The sequence below is a fragment of the Ovis aries genome, chromosome 1 (assembly GCF_016772045.2).
Source record: "Ovis aries strain OAR_USU_Benz2616 breed Rambouillet chromosome 1, ARS-UI_Ramb_v3.0, whole genome shotgun sequence".
Lineage (NCBI taxonomy): Eukaryota > Metazoa > Chordata > Mammalia > Artiodactyla > Bovidae > Ovis > Ovis aries.
This window is the reverse complement of record NC_056054.1, coordinates 175285970-175298388: the sequence shown is the minus strand read 5'-3', so window position 1 is coordinate 175298388 and position 12419 is coordinate 175285970. Positions and strand designations below refer to the sequence as shown.

The following is a 12419-nucleotide window of genomic DNA, read 5'->3' as shown; positions in this document are numbered from 1 at the left end:
GCCTGGCATGCTGCAATTCATGGGGTCGCAAAGAGTTGGAAACGACTGAGTGACTGAAATGAACTGAACTGAACTGAACTGATAAGAGGCTATTGAAATAATCCAAGCAAGAGATGGTGATGGCTTAGATGGGAGGGTTAGAATTGGAGATTGTGAGAAGATATTGGAACCTGATTATATTTTTTCAAAATTTGCTATTAGATTGACTAGAAGATGAGAGATAAATAGAAGAGTCAAAGACTGCTCCAGTCTGTAGCCTGAGAACTGGAAGAGTAAGACTGTCATTGATTGAAGTTGGCAAGATTGCTGGAAGAATGAGTTTCAAGGAGGAAAGCTCTGAACTCTTTTTAGATATACTAAGATGAGAGCTGGAGTTAGGGAGAGGTCTAGAGTGAAAACATACATTTGAGAGAATACAAAGTCTAGGGTGAAAAAATACATATGAGAGAATACATTAACAAGAGAGAAGGTATTTAAGCCATTAGGCTAGATAAAATTAACAAACATATTCTAAATTCACTGGTATAGAACCCAGAGGACCTGATTTTTGGTTTCAGCTATGTCAGGTTGGACATCACATAATTTTACTGTGGCTCTCACTTCTATATTCAAAATAGATAACCAACAAGATCCTTCTGAAAAGAACATGAAAGTCTGTTCAACATTATGTGGCAGCCTGGATGAGCGGGGAGATTGGAGGAGAATGGATACATGTATATGTATGGCTGAGTTCCCTTGCTGTCTGCCTGCAACTGTCACAACATCGTTAACAGACTATACTTCAAAATAAAATAAAAAGTTTAAAAAGAATTTCAGGAACCAGTTCACGCCGGAGCCAGGGCAGCAGCGCAGCGGTCAGAAGCGGCCGCTGCGCGGAACTCTGAGGAAAATCTTTCACCAGGTGGACAGGCAGCCTCCGCCGCAGCAGCAGCATCATGGGGAAGGGTGACCCCAACAAGCCGCGGGGCGAGATGTCTTCCTACGCCTTCTTCGTGCAGACCTGCCGCGAGGAGCACAAGAAGAAGCACCCCGACTGCTCAGTCAATTTCGCAGCGTTTTCCAAGAAATGTTCCGAGAGATGGAAGACCATGTCGGCCAAGGAAAAGTCCAAGTTCGAAGACATGGCAAAAAGTGACAAAGCTCGCTACGACAGGGAGATGAAAAATTATGTCCCTCCTAAAGATGACAAGAAGGGAAAGAAAAAAGATCCCAACGCTCCGAAAAGGCCTCCATCTGCCTTCTTCCTGTTTTGCTCCGAACATCGCCCAAAGATCGAAAGTGAACACCCTGGCTTATCCATTGTGGATACTGCAAAAAGACTGGGTGAAATGTGGTCTGAGCAGTCAGCCAAAGATAAACAGCCGTATGAACAGAAAGCAGCTAAGCTAAAGGAGAAATACGAAAAGGATATTGCAGCATACCTGCCAAGGGCAAGAGTGAAGCGGGAAAAAGGGGCCCTGGCAGGCCGACAGGCTCCAAGAAGAAAAATGAACCAGAAGATGAGGAGGAAGAAGAGGAGGAAAAAGATGAAGATGATGAGGAGGAGGAGGAAGACGAGGAATAAATGGCTATCTTGTAATGATGTGTGTGGAGTGTGCGTGTGTGCTCAGGCAATTGTTTTGCTAAGAATGTGAATTCAAGTGCAGCTCAATATTAGCTTCAGTATAAAAACTGTACAGATTTTTGTATAGCTGATAAGATTCTTTGTAGAGAAAATACTTTTTTATAAATGCAAGTTGTGGCTTTTGAGGGGCTACTACATACAGTTAGAGTTTCAAGCTTCTGATGTTAAATGTTTCTAAATATTTAATGGTTTCTTTAATTTCTTGACTTGTGTATGGTAGCACAGCAAACTCATAGAAATTAGCATCAATAGCAACTTTTGGGTTTTCTAGAATGAGAATGTTGCATTTTGTTTTTTTAAAAAAATTTTTATAATAAAATTATATTTTTAAAAAAAAAAAAGAATTTCACTGTGGCTGTAACTTCACATAGGTAAAATAAGAAACACTTTACCTCCTCTGTATCATAAATGTACTGTGAAAAACAAATAAGAGAGTATCTTTGAGCAAAACAATCAGAAAACATAAGCAATTATGTGAACAATTCAGGAATGTAAATACTTTAAGATAAAAATAAAGACAATTATATTCATTTTTAGGGAAAGGGAAGTCGCTCAGTCGTGTCCAACTCTTCGCAACCCCATGAACTACAGCCCACCAGGCTCCTCCGCCCATGGGATTTTCCAGGCAAGAGTACTGGAGTGGGGTGCCATTGCCTTCTCCGATGAATGAGTCTACCTATTTGTAAAAATGTGACTGATGAAAACAGTGTAATCACAGTGTATCACACTGTGTGAGTTCAGTGGTCAAGAGAGAGCAACTCAAAGGACATCACACAATCTATAAACCAGCTGGAAGGAGCCATTTTTAAGCTAAATTCAAATCCAACTTCTATAATTTTCTCTCTCATTCTAGGGCAGAGTAGAAACTCTGCAAATCATATTTCTGGAAAGTTCTGCAAATAGGAGATATTAGAGGAAGACCTCAAAAATGGAGGATAAACAAGGGGCCCACCTTTCCTCATCTGCTCCTCTTGTTTCTCTCAGCATCACCCTAGGCTTGCTTCCTCAGCCAAGCAATAGTGGTTTGTTTCATGGCCTCAACTGAATCTACTTTGCAGTGTTACCAACACTTGCACAATATGCCTTATTATGTGACCTCAATGAACTTAGGAAGAGCCAGCCATAATTCTCCCTTGTGGGCTGAGTCCCAACTTCACCTTGATGTCTCTGAGTTTAGAGACATCAAGGCCATCTGACAAGCACCTCCAATTGCGAGGCCCAGATTTAAGCTTCACGGAGCCCCTTTTGTAATCATCCAAGTTTTAATCATTCTCTCTCTTTTCCTTTCTTCTTCCAAATCTACAAATGGTAGCTACTTGTTACAATTGCTATTTCCATGATACGATTGTGTTTCTTTTTTTGTTTTTCTCAGTTCTAAATATCTAGCCACCAATTCTTTATGTTGAATTCCCTCTCTTAAAGTAACTTGTATGGTTTCTAACTCCTAATGAACTTTGACTTGCTGACACAATGCTATAGAGCCACTGGCATAGAGAGAATGGATCTAAAATATTTTCAATAAAAGACTTGCACAAAATAATACTTTTGAAAAATTGCAACTTATAATAGAACCTTAAAAATAAAATCCATAGTGTTTGTGGAAATCTAATAAAATAAAATACTTTTTAGAAATAAATCCACAAGGACAGGAATAATCAGGAGATGCTAAACAGAAAAATATGAAAAATTGGAAGCAGATGGAAAAATGACAACTGACCTAGAAAACTTGAGAATGCTAAAACGTAAGCCCAAGGGAAGAAAAAGCACAGAAGTAAGCACATTAGAACCAAAGAAATATTTCAGCAACTAGAGGCATGGGTACTTCTGAGCAATGAGTTCCCTGTGTTTTTTCCCTCTCCTCATATATCCCAGACTGGGTGCTGAAACCATAGGCAACCTAGAAGCAACAACAGGCACAAATAATTTCCCCCAAGAAAATGCCTCCCTAATCCAGCCAAATACTCAGAAAAGGGGCAAATTATCAAGATAATTTTTTGAATTACACAATTACACAATAACCATTTTACTCCAGCCAGACAGTTGAAAAAAAAAAAAACAAAACTGACCCCATCCATAGCTCTGCCAAAAGCCAAGTGAGGAACCTAGAATTCTAGCCTCACCAGGTTATAGCAAGCCACCCCAATTCTTCTACCAGGGAGGTTCCAGCGAAGGCTAAGAAAGGTTAAGGGACTTCTGCCCCTATGAATGGTCAAATGTCCTTCCCTGTGGAATCAGTGGAAACCATGTGGGAAACCTGGTCTTCCACACCCACCCAGAGGTATTGATGCCTCTGTGGCTTCCTGCTGAGCTGGTATCAGATGAGGCCTAGTGGAGAATCAGGTCTTTTGCCAACACTCAGTAGTAACACGGTACCACTGCACAACAGTGCAAGAGAGGCCATGTGGGGAATGATGAAAAACCATGCCACTCCCAGCAAGACCACTATTACTGAATGCATTCGTGGAGAGTAATAGTAATAATTAGCTATTAATGGAGAACCTCGCTCCCACCCTCACCCAGGAGCAACAAAGAGCACCCCTCTACCACCAGTGTCAATGGAATTCAAGTGAGAACCCCACCTGACACAAATGGACTTCAGCAATAAATTTTAAAAATTATGTACCATGACCATACAGTATGTTTACTCTAAGGAGGCTAGAATAGTCCAATATTAAAAAGTGAATCAATGTAATGCACCATATTAATAGGCTAAGAAAAATTACGTGACCATTATTATCTGATGCAGAAAAAGCAGTTGGCCCCCCCACTACCTATTTAAACTACAAACTCTCAAACTAGACATAGAGAGGAACTTTCTCGTCTTGATGAAAATCCTCTACAAGAAGCCTCCAGATAACATCATATTTGGGCTTCCCTGGTGGCTCAGTGGTAAAAATCTGCATGCCAATGCAGGAGACATGGGTTCCATCCCTGGGGTGGGAAGATCCCCTGGAGAAGGAAATGGCAACCCACTCCAGTATTCTTGCCTGGGAAATCCCATGCACAGAGGAGGCTGCCAGGCCATAGTTCATGGAGTCATAAAAGAGTCAGACACAGTGTAGCAACTGAATAACAAAGGCAACATCATATTTAATGGTGAAAAACTAAAAGCTTTCCCTAAGATCACAAGACAGGATGTCTGCTCTCCTCACTCTATTCACCATAGTTCTGAAAGTTTTAGCCAGTGCATTATGGCAAGTAAAGGGAAGAAAAGGCATACAAAGAAGAAAGGGATCGAACCCACATCTACTGCATCTCCTGGGGCACTTGCAAGCACAGATTAGAAAGCAAGACGTAAAACTGTCCCTGTTTGCAGATGACGTGACCATCTATTAAGGAAATTCAAATAAATTTTTTAAGCTGTTTAGTGAGTTCAGCAAGGTCACAGGATAATATAAAGTCAACATACAAAGATCAGTTGTATTTTTATATATTAGCAATGAACACACAGACACCAAAAATCATGGATCGGAAGACAACATATAGGGATGACCAGAATGATTAAGGTTTATCATAATCACTATCAAGATTCCAGTAAAACTTTTTGAAATGTCTAGTAGACAAGACTATTCTATATAAAATGATTTTTAAAAATAGAATGAGAAGAATTCTTCTACCTGATTTCAAAGTTTATTTTATAGCCTACCTAAAGCAATCAAGACTGTGTGGTACTAACAGATGGATAGACATGTACATCACTGGAATGTCATAGAGAATCCAGAAATAGACCAACGCAAGTATGGCTGATTAATTTTCTACAAAGATACAAAAGAAATTTAATGGAATATGTATAATATCTTTCATAAATGGTACTAGAGTAAATGGACATCCATAAGTAAAAGAATGAACCTTAATGCAGACCTCAAACCTTATAGAAAATCTGAAAGATCACAGCTTTAAATGTAAAACATAAAACTATAAAAAATAGATAACATAGGAGAAGACTTTGAGGATCTAAGGCTTGGTAAAGAGTCCACAGAAATAATATCAAAAGTCTGATCCACAAAAGAAAAAACTTAATAAACTGGACTTCATCAAAGTTCAAGAGGAAAATTTGCTCTGTGAGAGATTCTGTTAAGAAGATGAAAAGACAAGCTGTATAATAGGAGAACATATGTGACAAAGGACTTAGGTTTAGAGTATACAAATAATTCTCAAAAATCATCAGTTAAAAAAATTAAATTAAGGGACTTTCCTGTGGTCCAGTGGTTAAGACCCTATGCTTCCACTGCAGGAGTCAGAGACTCAGTCCCTGGTTGGGGAACTAGGATCCCGCATGCTGTGCAGTGCAGCCAAAAAAATTGTTTTAATTCAATTTAAAACTGGGGAAGAAACATAAACGGACATTTTACCAATGAAAATCCATAATGTCAAATGTGATACTACTTTAATTAAACTCCTTTTTATGGGACATAGGGAAAAAAGTGAAATACAAGCTGTTTCCTATCACTATTCAACTCCCAAACATGGTCAGTACAATTAAAAGCACAGCAATATAATTTCTGTGTATTTTCATCCCTCAGCATCCTTCCAACGTCAGAACATAGTCATAAAAAATAGTACTCCAGTTTTAGTTAATCAATGCATCAAACTCGGGAAAGTGAATTAAACGTTTTTATGCCTACTACAAGTAAGACATACATAGGTGTTTTCTCATTTACTCATTTAAACTCTCTAACAAATTTGTGAGACCAATATTATTATCCTCCTCATACAAATGAGAAAATTAAAACTCTGGAAGTCTATGATAACTTGATAAGTCCATAAAGTTAGTTAAATAATGGATTCTGAATATATTAAATTCTATTTTTGTTGTTATTTTTTATTGTTTAATTGCTAAGTCATGTCTGACTCTTTGCAACCAGGCTTCTCTGTCCATGGAATTCTCCAGTCAAGAATACTGAATTGCATTGCCATTTCCTTCTCTAGGGGATTTTTCTAACCCAGAGATCAAACCTGTGTCTCCTGCTGGGCAGGCAGATTCTTTACCACTGAGCCAGGAGGGAGGGATACCCTGTTGAATTCTATACAAATAATCTATCTCATTTCTAACAGGAGATGATAGCACAATCTAATTTCAAAACACAATACTAGAGATTTCCACATTTGGTCAAGAGGAAGTAATAAGGACTGAATTTATTCTCTCACCAGAAATAAATTTAAAATTGTACATAAAATGTGAAATGATACCCACTAAGATCCTGGGTGTCAGTCAATAAAGAGGCCATGAGACACAGAGCTCAGTTAGAACCAGGTGGTCTCCCTGACTAGGAGAGATGAGGCAGGAAGGAAAGGAAACCAAGGCAACTAGTGTTTGCAAGAGAAACTGGGGGAGCAAAGAGAGTTGAACAAAGAAAATCTCTGAAAATCTACATGGTCTCTCTCAATTACTCAGTTATGTGCTAATTAGCACATGCATGTGAAGGAACTACCCAAGGCTGGGGAAAGGGCACCCAAGGGATTGCAGAAGGAATCAGCAAACTTCAGCCAGCGGGTCAGCCATCTGTTTTTGTAAATAAAATTTTATTGGAGTCAAACATATCATTCATATGCTGTAATGACTACTTCGTGCTAAACTAGCAGAGTTGAGTGGATGCAAGAGAATCTGTATGTCTCACCAAGCCTAAAATATTTACTATCTACATCCTTAAAAAATTTGCTGATCCTTGCATTTAAATGACCGCTCATCAAACCAAAACTAGGACTATGTAAAGGAAACATGGTGTCTAGGACACGAAATTTTAGAAGGTACTCAAGCTCAGGTGCAGACCCTGCACTTGGATGAGCCTCAGAGTGCCGCCTTAGATTTTTCACCCTTGACAGGCGCACTGCCCAGAGCCAACACTCAAAAAAAGGTCCTGGACGACAGAAGAAAACTTGTGGCAATACAAACGTCCTGTGTCTTAACTGCATCAATGTCAATATCCTGGTTGTCATGTTGTCCTGTTGTTCATAAAACATTATTGGGTTGGCCAAATCTCTCCACAAGGTGTTATGGAAACACTCGAAGGAACTTTTTCACTAACCCAGTACTATCAGAGTCAATAAAGGGAAAGGGCATGTGGGCTTTCTTTGTACTGTTTCTTACACCCGAATTTATTATTACTTCAAAAGTTTAATTAAAATTTTAAATATTCTTCAATTAATAATATATGTGAATTTTTTTAAATGCACTCGATAATTTGCTCACCTCACTCTAGTTCTAGCTTTTTTCCATACAAAGCCAGGAATATAGCAGTTCACACCAGATACAGACCAAAAGCTCATAATGCACAGGGCATTGGATAGAGCAGTCAGAGCAATTTGGCCTTAGTACTAGAAAAAAGAATCTTCAGTAAAGAATATGCCTGCAATGCAGGAGACCACCTGCAGTGCAGGAGATGCAGGTTTGATCCCTGGGTTGGGAAGATCCCTTGGAGAAGGAAATGGCAACCCATTCCAGTATTCTTGCCTGGAAAATCCCATGACCAGAGGAACATGGCAGGCTACAGTCCATGGGGTCACAAGTGTTGGACACGACTGAGGGACTAAACCACCATCACTGGAAAAAATTAGCCACAGATTGAAAGTATCGCTGGTTCCACCTAATAGAAATTAAAGGTGAGACCAAAATGGATCAAACCGTTTTCAGGCAACAACCAAGTCCCAGAACAAAGCTCAAGAGTATGTAAAAGAATATAAATATATCTAGCACCCAAAAAGGTAAAAATTTAAATGTCTGGCATCTAGTAAAAAATTACCAGGCATGCAAAGAAGAAAAAAAAGGTTCATGATGAGGAGAGGAATCAATCGACTGAAATTGCCCCAACTTTTGCACACCACTGGTAGAAAAGTAAATTGGTAAAGTCACTGTGGTAAACAGTATGGAGGTTTCTCAAAACCTAAAACTAGAACTACCATATGACCCAGCGATTCCACTCCTGGATACATATCAAAAATAAAATACACACACTCAAACACAATGGAATACTGCTGCTGCTGCTCCTGCTGCTAAGTCGCTTCAGTCATGTCCGACTCTGTGCAACCCAATAGACGGCAGCCCACCAGGCTCCCCCATCCCTGGGATTCTCCAGGCAAGAACACTGGAGTGGGTTGCCATTTCCTTCTCCAATGCATGAAAGTGAAAAGTGAAAGTGAAGTCACTCAGTGGTGTCCGACTCTCCACGACCCCGTGGGCTACAGCCTACCATGCTCCTCCACCCATGGGATTTTCCAGGCAAGAGTACTGGAGTGGGGTGCCATTGCCTTCTCCGAATGGAATACTACTCAGCCATAAAAGAGAACGAAATATTGCCATTTGCAGCAATGTGGATGGACTTGAAGGGAAATATACTAAGTGAAGTAAGTCAGACAGAGAAAGAAAAATACTGTATGATATCACTTATATGTGGAATCCAAAAGTACAAAAATCTATTAAATATACTAAAAAAAGAAGCACTCTCCCAGATATAGAGAATAAGCTAGTTGTTACCAGTGGGGAGAGAGAAGGGAGGTAGGCAGAATAAGAGGTAGAGGATTAAGAAGTAGAAGCTATTAGGTAGAAAATAAGCTACAAGGATGCACCATACAAAACAGGAAATATAGACAATATTTTGTAAAAATACAAAATTTGTGAATCAAATTTAAAAATTGTGAATCACTAGATTGTATACCTAACAAAATATTTTATAGCAATTATGCTTCAATAAAAAAGAAACTCCCAGAAATGACACAGAAGAGAGAATTAGTAGAAAAAGAATGTTATTTTAGTTGCATTTTGTAAATTTAAGAACCTGGAGGAAACACTGAATATGTGAAGTAGAGGCATAGAAAGCCTTTAAAAATGGGCACAAACCAGACTTCTAGAGATGAAAAGACAATGTCTGAGAGGAAAACACATTGTGTTATGGGAGAAAACACATTGCAAAAGAAAATGATTGATGAACTCAAAAACATTGCAATCAAAACTATCCACAATAAAACTGTGAGTATGTACTAAGACAAACAAACAAACAAACAAAAAACCAGAGAATTGATAAGCTGTGGGGCAATTTCAAGCAATCTGAAATACATGCAATTAGAATCCCAATTAGAAGAAAAGAGAAAAAAGGAATTACAAATGCATAGATCCAAAAAACTAAAAGCACATAAAGATGTGGAAAACTATGTGAAAACACATCAAATCAAATTGCTCTGATAAAGAATCTGTCTGAAATGCAGGAGACTCCAGTTCAATTCTTGGATCTGGAAGATCCTGAGAGAAGGAATAGGCTACCCACTCTAGTATTCTTGGGCTTTCCTGATGGCTCAGCTGGTAAAGAATTCATTCACCTTCAATGTAGGCAACCTGGGTTCAATCCCTTGGTTGCAAAGATAAAGGGAATAGCTACCCACTCTGGTATTCTGGCTTGGAGAATTCCATGGACAGAAGAGCCTGGCAGGCTACAGTCCATGGGGTCAGAGTCAGACACGACCGAATGACTCTCACTTTTACTGTATTAATTTAAAAAGTAGTGCACTGGGATGACCCAGGGGTTCAGGATAGGGAACACGTGTACACCAGTGGCAAATTCATGTTGATGTGTGGCAAAACCAATACAATATTGTAAAGTAAAAAATAATAATAATAAAAATAAACCTCATGAATTTAAAAAATAAATAAATAAAAAGCTTAATTTTTGTTGAAAAAAAACCAGAAAAAATACATGTTATATACACGGGCACACAAGCTCTATTGACATCATATTTGGATGGCAGCATATTTCACACTGAAAACAATACAAAAAAGACAAGAAAGCAATATCTGAAAACCCCTGAAAGAAAAAACAAAACATGTCAACCTATAATTCTTTATCCCAAGGAAACTATTTTTTTCAAAACAATTATTCCTAATGAAGAAAGTCAGATTCCCTTATCAAAAAAAAAAAGGAGTATATGTGGTGTATGCATGTATGATTCTGTTTATATAACCTTCTGGAAAATGTGCAATCTAATCTACAGTGACAGAAAGCAGATCAGTGGTTGCCTGAAGATGCGGAGGACAGAGAGAAGCAGAAGGGAGAGATTAAAGGGAGCAGAAGTGAGCTACTGGGATGACGATGTCTCCACTGTCTTAAGAGCGGCTGTGATTTTACCAAATGTAGGCATATGTCACACCTACCAAAATGCTAAATGTCTGAAGTTTGCTATGACTCAATAAAGTTATTTAAAAGTACATAATTTTATGGTACTGATGAACCTGTTTGTAAGGCAGTAATACAGACAGAGACACAGAGAACAGACGTGTGGACACAGCAGGAGAAGAAGACAGGGGGATGCATTAAGAGAGAAGCATTGAAACATATACATTAGTCAGAAGTGTTAGTCACTCATCGCTCAGTTGTGTCTGACTCTTTGCAGCCCCATGGACTGTAGCTCACCAGCCAGTGGGAATTTGCTGTATGACTTAGGGAGATCAAGTGTGGTCAGCCTAGAGGAGAGGGATGGGGTGAGAGGTTGGAGGGAGGCTAATGAGGGAGAGGACATGTATATACCTATGGCTGATTCACACTGATGTATAGCAGAAACCAATGCAACACTGTAAAGCAATTATCCTCCAATTAAAAATAAATAAATTTTTATACCACATAGTTTTAGTATAAAAAAATACGTGACATATGAGCCGTGAAGTACAAAAATAAAGCAAACATCTCTGAACCCTACCAAGTTGGACTTCTCAAACCAATAACTTCTCCTTCCCTCCTCCAAGAAAGTAAATATTATTTTGCTTTTATTATATAATTGTTATGTATTATATATAATTATGTATTATCCAAGGAATTATTACGCTTTTGATAAAAGTAAACAAATATCTTTTCTCTTTATATATCTAAAGAATATAACATAGGAGTGTTTCAAATCCAAATTAATGAAAGTTATGTCTTTCCAAACATTTTTCAACGTAACACTCTAGTGACACGAAAAAACGACCTTATGTATTAATATCATTAGTAAGTCACCTATTATTCTTATGAAATTTTAACCAAATTGTTAGATTTTATTTAATCACATTTACCAATAATTCCACTTGCAGCCATTTTGGCTACTAACCGGATTTGAAGCTCTTCACTGTACATGACGCCCCTGCTCACCCAGCACATACTATCTCATTTCTGTCCAGTTCAGTCACTCAGTAGTGTCCAACTCTTTGCGACCCCATGAATTGCAGCACACCAGGCCTCCCTGTCCTTCACCAATTCCCAGGGTCCCTAAACTCATGTGCATCGAGTTGGTGATGCCATCCAGCCATCTCATCCTCTGTCATCCCCTTCTCCTCCTGCCCCCAATCCCTCTCAGCATCAGGGTCTTTTCCAACGAGTCAATTCTTCACATGAGGTGGCCAAAGTATTGGAGTTTCAGCTTCAACATCAGTCCTTCCAATGAACACCCAGGACTGATCTCCTTTAGGATGGACTGGTTGGATCTCCTTGCAGTCCAAGGGACTCTCAAAAGTCTTCTCCAGCACCACAGCTCAAAAGCATCAATTATTTGGTGCTCAGCTTTCTTCACAGTCCAACTCTCACATCCATACATGACCACTGGAAAAACCATAGCCTTGACTAAATGGACCTTTGTTGACAAAGTAGTGTCTTTGCTTTTTAATATGCTGTCTATGTTGGTCATAACTTTTCTTCCAAGGAGTAAGCATCTTTTAATTTCATGGCTGCAGTCACCATCTGTAGTGATTTTGGAGCCCCCCAAAATAAAGTCTGACACTGTTTCCACTGTTTCCCCATCTATTTCCCATGAAGTGATGGGACCAGAGGCCATGATCTTA

General features: G+C 38.9%; 1 pseudogene; it reads left to right on the top strand.

Moving 5' to 3' along the window:
• Nucleotides 1–815: 815 nt before the first annotated feature.
• On the top strand, nucleotides 816–1927 carry LOC101117206 (high mobility group protein B2-like; annotated as a pseudogene).
• The last annotated feature ends 10492 nt before the right edge of the window (nucleotides 1928–12419 follow it).